Source organism: Grammomys surdaster, unplaced genomic scaffold, assembly GCF_004785775.1.
Source record: "Grammomys surdaster isolate TR1022 unplaced genomic scaffold, NIH_TR_1.0 65, whole genome shotgun sequence".
Lineage (NCBI taxonomy): Eukaryota > Metazoa > Chordata > Mammalia > Rodentia > Muridae > Grammomys > Grammomys surdaster.
Window position 1 is genome coordinate 8,137,264 of NW_021604567.1, and position 10,830 is coordinate 8,148,093.

The window sequence follows — 10,830 nt, forward strand, 5'->3', positions numbered from 1 at the left end:
CACACACAGAGAGAGAGAGAGAGAGAGAGAGAGAGAGAGAGAGAGAGAGAGAGAGATAATAGTAGCAGGAGAACCAGAAGTTGGGTGGATAGGGAAGTGGGAAGTGTGATGATGATGGCTCTAGGAAACTTGGAAAGGGACCGTATGTTTACCTATGTGGGAATTACTCAGATGATCTGGATAATGTTTCCATTATAGAGAGAAAATAAATTACAAACAGTATTTAAATAGATATTTGCATCAGAACAAGTTCTCATAGAACCAGGAAATAAAGCAGCAAAATCTCACAAATTTGTCACAACACTATCATTTAGTTTTTCATTCTGAATACAATTTCATAACTCTCAAATAATTCAATGAATAATTTGCTTCTTCATATAAGATGTATCTTTTCCAAAATGCTAGTCTATTTTAATTAATGTAGTCCATAACAAAGACAAAACCATGTATCATTTAAATCCTCAAGAGATGAGTAATAGTTGTGCTTTGTTAAGAGTCATAACTGCCTCTATTTACATATTTAAAATATTGGACAGTACATTTATTTGATAGTCTAAGAAATATACATATTTAACTAAAGATTCACACTGTATTGTAAAAAAGAAACTTCCAGAGATGAACGGCAGGATCCATATATCCATTTGTATGACTTGATATAGTACCTATTATAACAAATACAAAAAATCTGAATACAAAAGCTCTCTCACCCCCACATCTGAGAAACACGTAATAAACATGTAGTTCAGTTTAGAATTATCTTGTTATCCTAAATTGTACCTGTATGTGTGTCTGTGCTGCCGTCAGCCTGCCTTGCATGTATGTGGCTGTTGTTGTTTTATCTAACTTGAGTTCCAGGGCATGAATATATGTTCCAGGAAACTCTCAACAACTCTTAGGAATCGTTATAACTTCATTGAAGTTCTAGAGTTAACATATGGGTGAGAAAATGCAGAGCTTCTCAAAACACGTATTCAGAAGTTGTCCGTCATCACTATGAATCATGTTGCTCCTAGTGAATTTCATTATCTAAATCAATGACAAATGGTATGAGAACACACATTTTTTTATTGGATATTTTCTTTATTTCATTTCAAATGTTATCATCTTTCCCGGTTTTCTCCCCCAAACCCTCTACCCCAACCACCTCCCCGTACTTCTATCCACCCATTTTGCCTTCCTGCCCTGGCATTACCCTATACTGGGGCATTGAGCCTTCACAGGACCAAGGGCCTCTCCTTCCATTGTGTCTAAAAAGACTACCCTCTGCTACAAATGCAGCTGGAGCCATGGGTCCCTCCATGTGTACACTTTGGTTGGTGGTTTAGTCCCTGGGAGCTCTGGGGGGTCTGATTGGTTGATATTATTGTCCTTCCTATGAGGTTGCAAACCCCTTCGGTTCTTTCAGACCTTTCTCTAACTTACTCCATTGGGGACCCTGTGCTCAATTCAACTGTTAGCTGCAAGCATCCACCTCTGTATTTGTCAGGCTTTGGAAGAGGCTCTCAGTAGACAGCTTTATCAGGCTCCTGTCAGCAACTACTTCTGGGCATCCACAATAGTGTCTGGGTTTGGTGTCAGTATATGAGATGGATCCCCAGGTAAGGCAGTCTCTGGATGGCCTTTCCTTCAGTCTCTGCTCAACACTTTGTCTCCATATTTCCCCCACGAGTACTTTGTTCCCCCATCTATAAAGCATCGAAGCATCTACATTTTGGCCTTCCTTCTTCTTGAGCTTCATATGCCCTGTGAATTGTATCTAGGCTATTCTGAGCTTCGGAGCTACTATTCACTTATCAGTGAGTGTATACCATGTGTATTCTTTTGTGATTGTGTTACCTCACTCAGGAAAATATTTTCTAGTTCCATTCATTTCCCCAAGAATTTCATGAATTCGTTGTTTTTAATAGTTGAGTAATATTCCATTGTGTAAATGTACCACATTTTTTTGTATTCATTCCTCTGTTGAAGGACATCTGGGTTCTTTTCAAGTTCTGGCTGTTGTAAATAAGACTGCTTATATATGTTGGAACATCTTTTGTGTATATGCTCAAGAGGGTTATAGCTGAGTCCTCAGATAATACTATGTCCAATTTTCTGAGGAACCACCAGACTGAATTATAGAGTAGTTGTACCAGATTGTAATCTCACCAATAATGGAGGAGTGTTTTAAAGGACTCTTCAAAGTTATGGCAATGAAGAGACACTTAGTGCCAATAACTTAGTCTATTGCACTGGCCCAACAAGTAATGCTACTAGAATTACCTGCTAGTCACATCAGAATCTTCCTTACCATTCTTGAGTCTCTAGTTCTGCCTCTCTTCATGATGTCTATGTCTTTCTGATACTCTTTCTCTTCCACTACTCCATCACTTACTTGTTCTGCTCCATTGCATCTGGAACCTTTCCATGTTTGAGTTCATCTGATAAGTATTATGTCATGCCTCTGCATTATGGTGAATAGCAGGGGTCATCTTTGCTATGGTCTGATTTCACTGTGCTTCCCTGGACTTGTCATTTCAGGTTACCTCCCTGTTCAGTTCCATTGAACTTGTCTGGTGGTCATCTGAGGATCACTCCTTGCCTGATCTGCACGCATGAATGACCCTTCACTTATGATCTTTGTGTGAGGCTCACTCTTGTTCAGGACTCGGGGTGGTCCCAGGCAGGTTCTAGTAGTCTTCAATTTGCTCCCAGGACTGGGAATCTGTGCAACTGTTCCTGGCATCAGACTGGGTGGTTGATTCAGCCTTCTTTATCCAGAGATTGTTAAGCTACTAATCATTCGGGTGTTCACAGCTCAGAGTACTGAACATAGACATAAACGCTTTCCTCTCTGCCACTTAAGGAGCACAAATGATATAGCAGCCACACCTGCAAGGGGCCTAATTATCTTTACGGTTTTTACCTAAGCAAACCTACTTGCAATCCTCTTCTCTGTAGCTTCTCTGTTAACTGAGATTGCAGTTCAGCAACTCTAGGCCCAACTCTAAACTACCCATCTATCTTGGCCATAGTTATTCTTCATATTCCTTATTCCTTAAACATTTATACTTAATCTGTCATGACACTGACTAAGACAAAGGCTTCTTTTCAAACTTTTTATTAGAAACATCATTATAGCCACTGTGAGTACTTAATATTAGTGAGACATAATGCAGGGAACATGCTTTCAGTCCTCCCTGAAGGCTTAGATTTTTTTAAAAACCTACTTTAATAAGGGTTCTCACAAGTTTTGATCCTCCTTCTAGCTCATTATCAAAAAGGATAGAAAAGGGGAGAAACATGGTGAATAAGACAAGGGGATCAACAGTCCAGTTCAAAAGGAGTCACCAAGCATGAATCTGCACCAGTGACACTATCCAAGAATATGACATTGGCCAAGGACAAAGAAGTAGGCTTCCGGCAGGAATCTGACATTAGGGTAGAACAAAGAAGTAATTCAGGTAGGAATCTAAATCTTAGGCTAGAACAAAGAATCTCAGGCAGGAATCTAAATATTAGGCTAGAGCAAAGAAGTAATTTTAGACAGGATTCTAAATTTTAGGCTAGAACAAGGAAATAGGCTTCAGACATGAAAATGACCTTGCCGTAGGACAGGGTAATAGTCTTAGATACTTTGGTAATCCTGATAAGCCCTTAGAAACAGGTATCATGGGAGTGTTCACATAATTGGGTTTAATGCCTTGCTTTTTCCGTCTTGCTTGTTCCTTGACTATTTGCATCTACTGTATTGCTAGACTCTCAACCTAGAACTGACCTTAATACATGCATGTGATTAAAATGGTATAAAAGCAGAAAGGAGGAGGGGGGATGGGATAGGGTGTTCTAGGAATGGGAAATGGGATGGCATCAGTATTGTAAATAAATAAACTATCCAATAAAAAATTAACAACAACAACAAAAAAGAAATAGCCAGGCCTTCACCAAATCAACACAAGTCAACTGAAGTGACCAGAACCAGCAGGAATACCAGAAGAAGTTCTCTGCGATGCCCCTCTCAACAAAGTGAAGATCATCAAAGATATGAGGCCAATAAAATGTTGCATGGCAAGCAATGCAAGCACGCCATCACTGTTTTTTGAGTTCTACTTATATAAACTCTCTTCAACACTATGTGTCCCCCTCATGGGTCTTGCTTCAGAAAAAAAAATCACGTGAGTCTATATCACATGTCACAACCAGAAATTACAGCTTCACTACTCTCTCATACATAGAATTCCTTATTTTGCAGAAATTAGTCAGCCTGTCTTCTAATGAACATGGTTTGCAGTCCATTCTTCATCTACTAGTGAGATGCTAGTATCTCTGTATGGTTAAAAAGATTTACATGATATTTTTATTTCTTATTTGAGAATTTCATACGTGAGTAAACAGATTTTGATCAAATTTACCTATTTCCACTCTCCTTTCTGCCTTTCTATACTTACTGGCCACTTTTAATCTCATCTTCATGTTCTGTAATTTTTCACTCATGGAGTCCTTTACACAGCTATCCACAGGAATAAGGGCTGTCTACCATCCATTGCACACAAAGAATCATGGCTTTCCCTTATCCAGTAGCCATTAATTGTCAACATCTTCAAAGCTAGAGGTGAGAACTTGCAAACCTTTCTTCTATTCTGTATGGAATTGATTGGCTTGAGTTTTGAACATGTATTTTAATCAAATGTTTTATATTACTGTAATTACACCAAATAAAGATGTGTCTTATTCTTTGTATATTCATAGTATTAACAAATAGTTGAATCACAGGTCCACAAGTAAAATTATAATTTAAAATTTCTTTCTTCAGAATGTCAGTTTTAGAGATTTACTAGATTGACATCTAAATTACTTGAATCTACAACATATGAATGTATTGTCAAAATATGGGACAGTTTATATTAGAAAATCTACAGACAACTTTTAAAATTTGATGTTAAAATATCATATCCATTTAGTTACAGTGACTTAATTAAATATTATCCTATTTCATAGTGACCACAGACTATTTGTGAGTAGTGTTGGAGCCTAAATACTCATGTTTCTTTAACAGATTTGGAAGACAAATTTTTCCATACCCGCCTCATTCTTTACCTTATTTTTTTTTTTAAAAAAAAAGCATGACATACTTACAACATGTTTACATATTTTTTTTATTTTGTCTTTCATGGTGATTAGAGAAGCTTATTTCATATTTTTCATTTCAGTTGTTGGTTACATGTCAGATTAAAGCAATTGGTTGGTATTTTTAGCTATTCTTAGCACTGTGCCTATTCAAGCTATATTTGATGTTAAAGTTCACATTTTTTTATGCTTATACTTTACAAATTTTATTTGGAAAAATGACATATGATGTCCAATGAAAGGTTGTCAGTGAGAAGATGGTGATGATAGGATATCCACTATATCACCATGAAGGATTCATCAAAGAAGGAAGAGGAGAAGATATGGAGGAGGATAAGAAGAAAGAGGAAGATGAGGAGGAGGAGAAAGAAAAGGAGGAAGAGGAGAAGGAAGAGGGAGAAGAGGAGGAGGAGGAGGAGGAGGAGGAGGAGGAGGAGGAGGAGCAGAGAGAGGAGGAGGAGGAGGAAGAGGAGAAGAAGGAGGAGGCAGCATAAGCCAGTGGATTCCTCTGGAGTTTTTATTCTAATATATGTTCATAAATGAAGAGATGAGAATGTTGCTCAGTGGAGAAATCTCTTTTCATTCATGCTTAAGTAAGGAAGTTGAGATCATGGGTGAATGTAGTAGTCTATCTGTGACCCCTATGGTGGACATTTTTCTTTTCTATCCAGGACTGTATCCATTTTTTTTTATTCACTGTTAAAATTGACCAAGAGAATACTTAAGGGGAAGGTTTCTTAAGTGGGTCATTTGATTTGGATTTTTTATTATTCTGTCTTTACTGTACAAGAACTAATAAGAATTATTCTCCTATAGCTCAGACAGTCTTCAATTATTACTCCTTCGTGATCCCTAGGCATAAGGTTTCAGAACTAGCTTGTATACAATGATCACTATTTTAAACAGAAGGCTTGCAGTGCCCCATGCTTAAATGTGATGGTGTGTAAGATGCAAACCCTATATATCAATCCTGAAGTAAACACCTATGGAACAGTACTAACTAGAGTTCTGTTTATCAAGTCTAAGCAATGTATACAGCAATGACATGCTGCTCCTTGGTTTGTTTCACTGCTCTACTTCAGAGTCCTCTCTCAATAGATGCCAAGATCAATTAAATACAATTGAATATGACAGCATTTCATTAGCAAAAATATCCATGAGGAGATGGAGATAGAGAGTAGTGTTGAGAATACCTGGACCACAGACAAAAGATCAGTGATAGAGTCCTAGAAATAAGTACGAGTCAGTTATGATTGCACATTCCTGTGATCTCATAACTTTTAAGGCGCAGGCAGAAGTATCAGGGGTTAAGGCATATCTTGGTTACATAAACCAGATTGAAATTAGACATGGATGCAATATACCCTGCTTAAAAATAAAATTAAAATACAGATATAAACAAAGAAGTAAATGAAGAAAAAAAGCAGTACAATGTGAAAGGGGGCTATTCTTCTCTTTTTTGTTTTATTTTTTTACTGGTGTTTTATTTACATTTCATATGTTATTCCCTTACCCCATTCCCACCCACCCCTGCCCAGGAACCCCCTATCCCCTCACTCCTCCTCCTACAGAAGTAGGAAGAACTGCGGATGTGCCCCTACCTATCCCCCACTCCCACCTCCCCACCCTCAAATTCCCACCCACTGGGGCATCCAGCCTTCATGAGACAAAGGATCTCTGCTCCCACCTATGCCGGAAAGGGCCCTCCACCCTTGCATATACAGCTCGAGTCATGGATCCCTCTCTAAGTGCTCCCAGGCTGGTGATTTAGATCCTGAGAGCTCTGGTTGGTTGGTATTGCTCTCCTCATTGGGCCGCAAACCCTTTCAGATCCTACAGTCTTCACTCTAACTCCTTCATTGGGAACCCATGATCAGTTCAATGTCTAGCTATGAGCATCTGCTTCTGAATATGTCAGACTCTTGCAGACCTCTAAGGAGACGTCTATATCAGGCTCTAGCTACCCAGAGTAAGGCAGAGTTCCTTTCCATAGAGTCCTTCATCATAGGCTCAGTAGATTTTGTACATAATTGTTTGGAACAAACATGGAAATAGGCTTTAGAACACAACTGTGTCAGCTGTACTCCCTTGTTGGAAAGTCATCCAGATTATTCTCATCACAAATATACCTCTTTTAGTCTTTGTACAATGAGCATACATGTTTTTTTTAATGATGAATGTATGTGTGAGGGTGTACATGGACTTGTGTACGTTGTATGTTTGGGCTAGAAGTCACTTTCTGGTATTAATATTCAGGAGCCGTTTACTTCTCTTTCTGAGACAGAGTCTCTTTTTTTCCTACTGGAATGGAGACTCACCAGATAAGCTCGGCTGGGTGGCTGTTGAGGCCCAATTTAGTCCTCATGCTTGCAATTTGAACACTTCACTCATGCTCCTCTAACTCATGAATTAAATGATAGATTACAGATTTATTATTAATAAAATTATTAATTGGAAATCACTAGAGCTTTATATGTAAAATTTCTTTTTAATTGCAAACTTTTAGTTATCCTAGAAATTGAAGAATGTGCATATTTAAAGCAAAGCTGTTCTGTGATTTATCTTACAATAACATCATTTTAAAACTGTGTTAGGATGTCTTTCTTATTTTTCCCTCTTACTGAAAATAGATTCTTTCTCAAGTAATTTATTCTCATAAATTTTGAGACATTATTCTTAATTTCTCCCCTCCCTCTACTCCTTCCCCATCTTCACTTTTACCCAGATATGCTTCTGTGCTCTCTCTTATTAGAAAACAAATTTAGTTCCTTCAGTTCCTTCGATTTTATGGGAAAATAGAATGTTCAATTAATTCAAATTCAAGCTCTTAACATGAGCACTATGTGTGTCACTTGCTACCTATGACATTTCCCTCAGATTTCACTAGATGGTGCTACGTATTAAAGTTAACATTTTGGTCTGTACTAAGTACTTTGTCTTCATGAATAACTTCCTGTAATTATCTTTTTACTTTGGTTTTAATGGTAAAGCAGGAAACTACTATTCTATGACTGTTCGTACTATATCTATGGGTATCATTTATGGACAGCATTAATGCACACAAGTGATGAGAAGGCAGAGATGAGACAGGACTGACATCTTTCCCCTATTAGGACTATGGAGCATGCTTAATGATGTGTGGCAGCTTATCAAATTGATCAAGGCTAGCTTGCACCTTTTCATTTATCGCTTCTTTTTGGTAGCTAAGCAAATTATCATTAATCTATCCCACATAAATTTTCTTTTCAAGAATATGTAGTAACTATTGATGTATACTAATTGAGCATGCAGAATGTACCTAATAAACCAAGTGTGTATGTCAGGTTCGGGTGTATATGCAGACTCTTACTTTCACAGTCTTTCTCAGAGGTTGAAAAGATGCCCCAGCAGCTAAGAAAATTTCAAGAATTTGAAGAAAATATGGGCTTGTTCCAGAACTCAGGCTGGGCATATGACAGCTATGTGTGGCTACACTTTTTTACAATGTACTCTTCTGGCCTTCATGAGACACACACACATACACACACACACACACACACATGCATACAGATTGCACATATAGATAATGGGGCACAAATACCATAAATCAAAATGAAAAACAAAATGACATGTAACCAATGTTTTCAGGAAACATTATTGAGATCTTTGCCAAATATCAAAAGATTTTTTTTCCAAATTCAGTAAAGTTAGAGACTACTTCTTAAAATAGTCTATTGTAAAGCAAGCTTAAGAAGTCATTATTGTTGCTGTGACAGGAACCTAGCATGACTGCCCTCTGAGAGCTTCAACCTAGAAGCTGAGCGAGACACATACAGATACTTAACAGCCAAGCATTGGACTGAAGTGTGGACCCCTATGGAAGAGATATAAGAAGGATTGAAGGAAGTAAAGGGGATGGCAACCCCATAGAAAGACTAGCACTATTAATTAACCTGGACCCCATGGAATTCCCAGAGACTAATTTCACCAACCAAAGAGCATACATGGGCTGGTCTGAGGCCCCTGGCACATATGTAGTGGAGGACTGGCTTCTCTGGCCCCAGTGGGAAAGGCTGTTTGTTTTGCCTGGTCCTGTAAAGACTTGATGCACCAGAGAAGGGGGCTGCTCCCTAGTGGACACACTCTCAGAGGTGAAGTGGATAAGGGGTGGGGAATTCTGGGAAGGGAACGATGTTTGTGATATAAATAATTAAAATGACTTAAAAAGTCATTATTGTACAGCACATTTTTTTTAAATTCTAGCTAACATGCCATTACATATCATAAAGTTCTGTTAGTTTTAATGAGTACTTTACTGCTTCTGGTCTCTCAGATACAATGTTGATAAAATTTCTAAGAAGATACTCATTCTGACACCTGCTTGCTTTTTCTGAATTCTCCCTGGGTTCACTTCACACTGATGCTATAACATTTATAGGAAGACATCCTTACATGCGTTCCTTCTGATGTCCACCAGTTGTCTCCTATATATAGCCAGTTCTTTGGTATTCCAATGGTCATTTTTCAAAAACCAAATCTGTAACACATCTTCAGGCCACAAATCCTTCCATGTTATTATAACACAGAGAACAGCTTTATATTCTTCATAGTAGCTGTAAAATCTCCAAGAATTCAATTCCTATTTTCATATCTATTATTGTTTTTGTGTTGGCTGTTTGTTTTGAATTACTTGTTTTGATAATTTAAGGTTCAAAAATAGACTTTGTATCTTATTCAGTCTCACTTCCTATATTTACAGAGACATGAGTAATCATTTGTGATTAAAAGAATAAACACAGTAAGTGGAATCAAGGAATGGAATGTGAGCATAGATGGTTGTTTAAGTTAACGTAAGGTAAGCTATAATTAGAAAATACTGTTCAAAAGTTGATAGGTGCCCCACGAGAAGGAGATGGTTTCAGATTTTGGTTGTTTTCTTTTTTCTAAGCCTTTTGTTATTGTTGTTTTGATTTAACTTCACATCATTTAATATTCAAATGAGTCTATTTAGGAGACTTGTTTGAGTATTTCTCCAGTTCTGCATGTGTGTGTTTGTATATAGAAAGAGATACAGATAGAAACAGAGATAGATAGGGGATGAGGAGGTGGAGATGATCACAAAAATCAATTGAGACGAAAGAAGAGGGATCCAAGGAGTAAAAGAGGAAGGGAAGAGAATGAAGGAGAAAGGAGGAAGGGAAAATCTAGGGACTAACAGAAGAAGGGAAAGAAAGAAGACAAGCAAAGAAGGAGAGGAGGATGAAAAGAAGGAAGGAAGGAAGAAAGGAAGGAAGGAAGGAAGGAAGGAAGGAAGGAAGGAAGGACGGAAGGAAAACGAACACCATCCTACTCCTGCCACAATACAGTTATGTCAGAAAAAATCATACTTAGTGTAGTAATCATGGTGTCCTGAGTATAGGGGTGGCCAGCCACTTTTCAAATTTACATGGTGACAGTTTCACAAGAGGGATGTATGAATTGTACTGTAAGCCTTGTCAAATGCCCAAACTGTGCAGATTATAATTTTTTTTCTAGGAAAACTACTGGTGCTGTCTTAATACAGTCACTTTTGTCAAACACTCTTTTTAATGTTTATTTTATTAAACACATAAAATTGTGCTGTTCTCAACTTTAATCATCATAATTTCTTTTTGCTGCAGACAATAATCAATGTGAGGCCTCTGAGGAGCCTCTAAACTGGCCAAAGTTCTGAGAATAATTGACTGTGAATTCTAAATTATAAGC

At 37.7% G+C, this 10,830-nt stretch overlaps 1 pseudogene; it reads right to left on the bottom strand.

The window, feature by feature from the left end:
- Positions 1–2,762: 2,762 nt before the first annotated feature.
- Positions 2,763–2,885, bottom strand: LOC114625366 (annotated as a pseudogene).
- Positions 2,886–10,830: the final 7,945 nt, after the last annotated feature.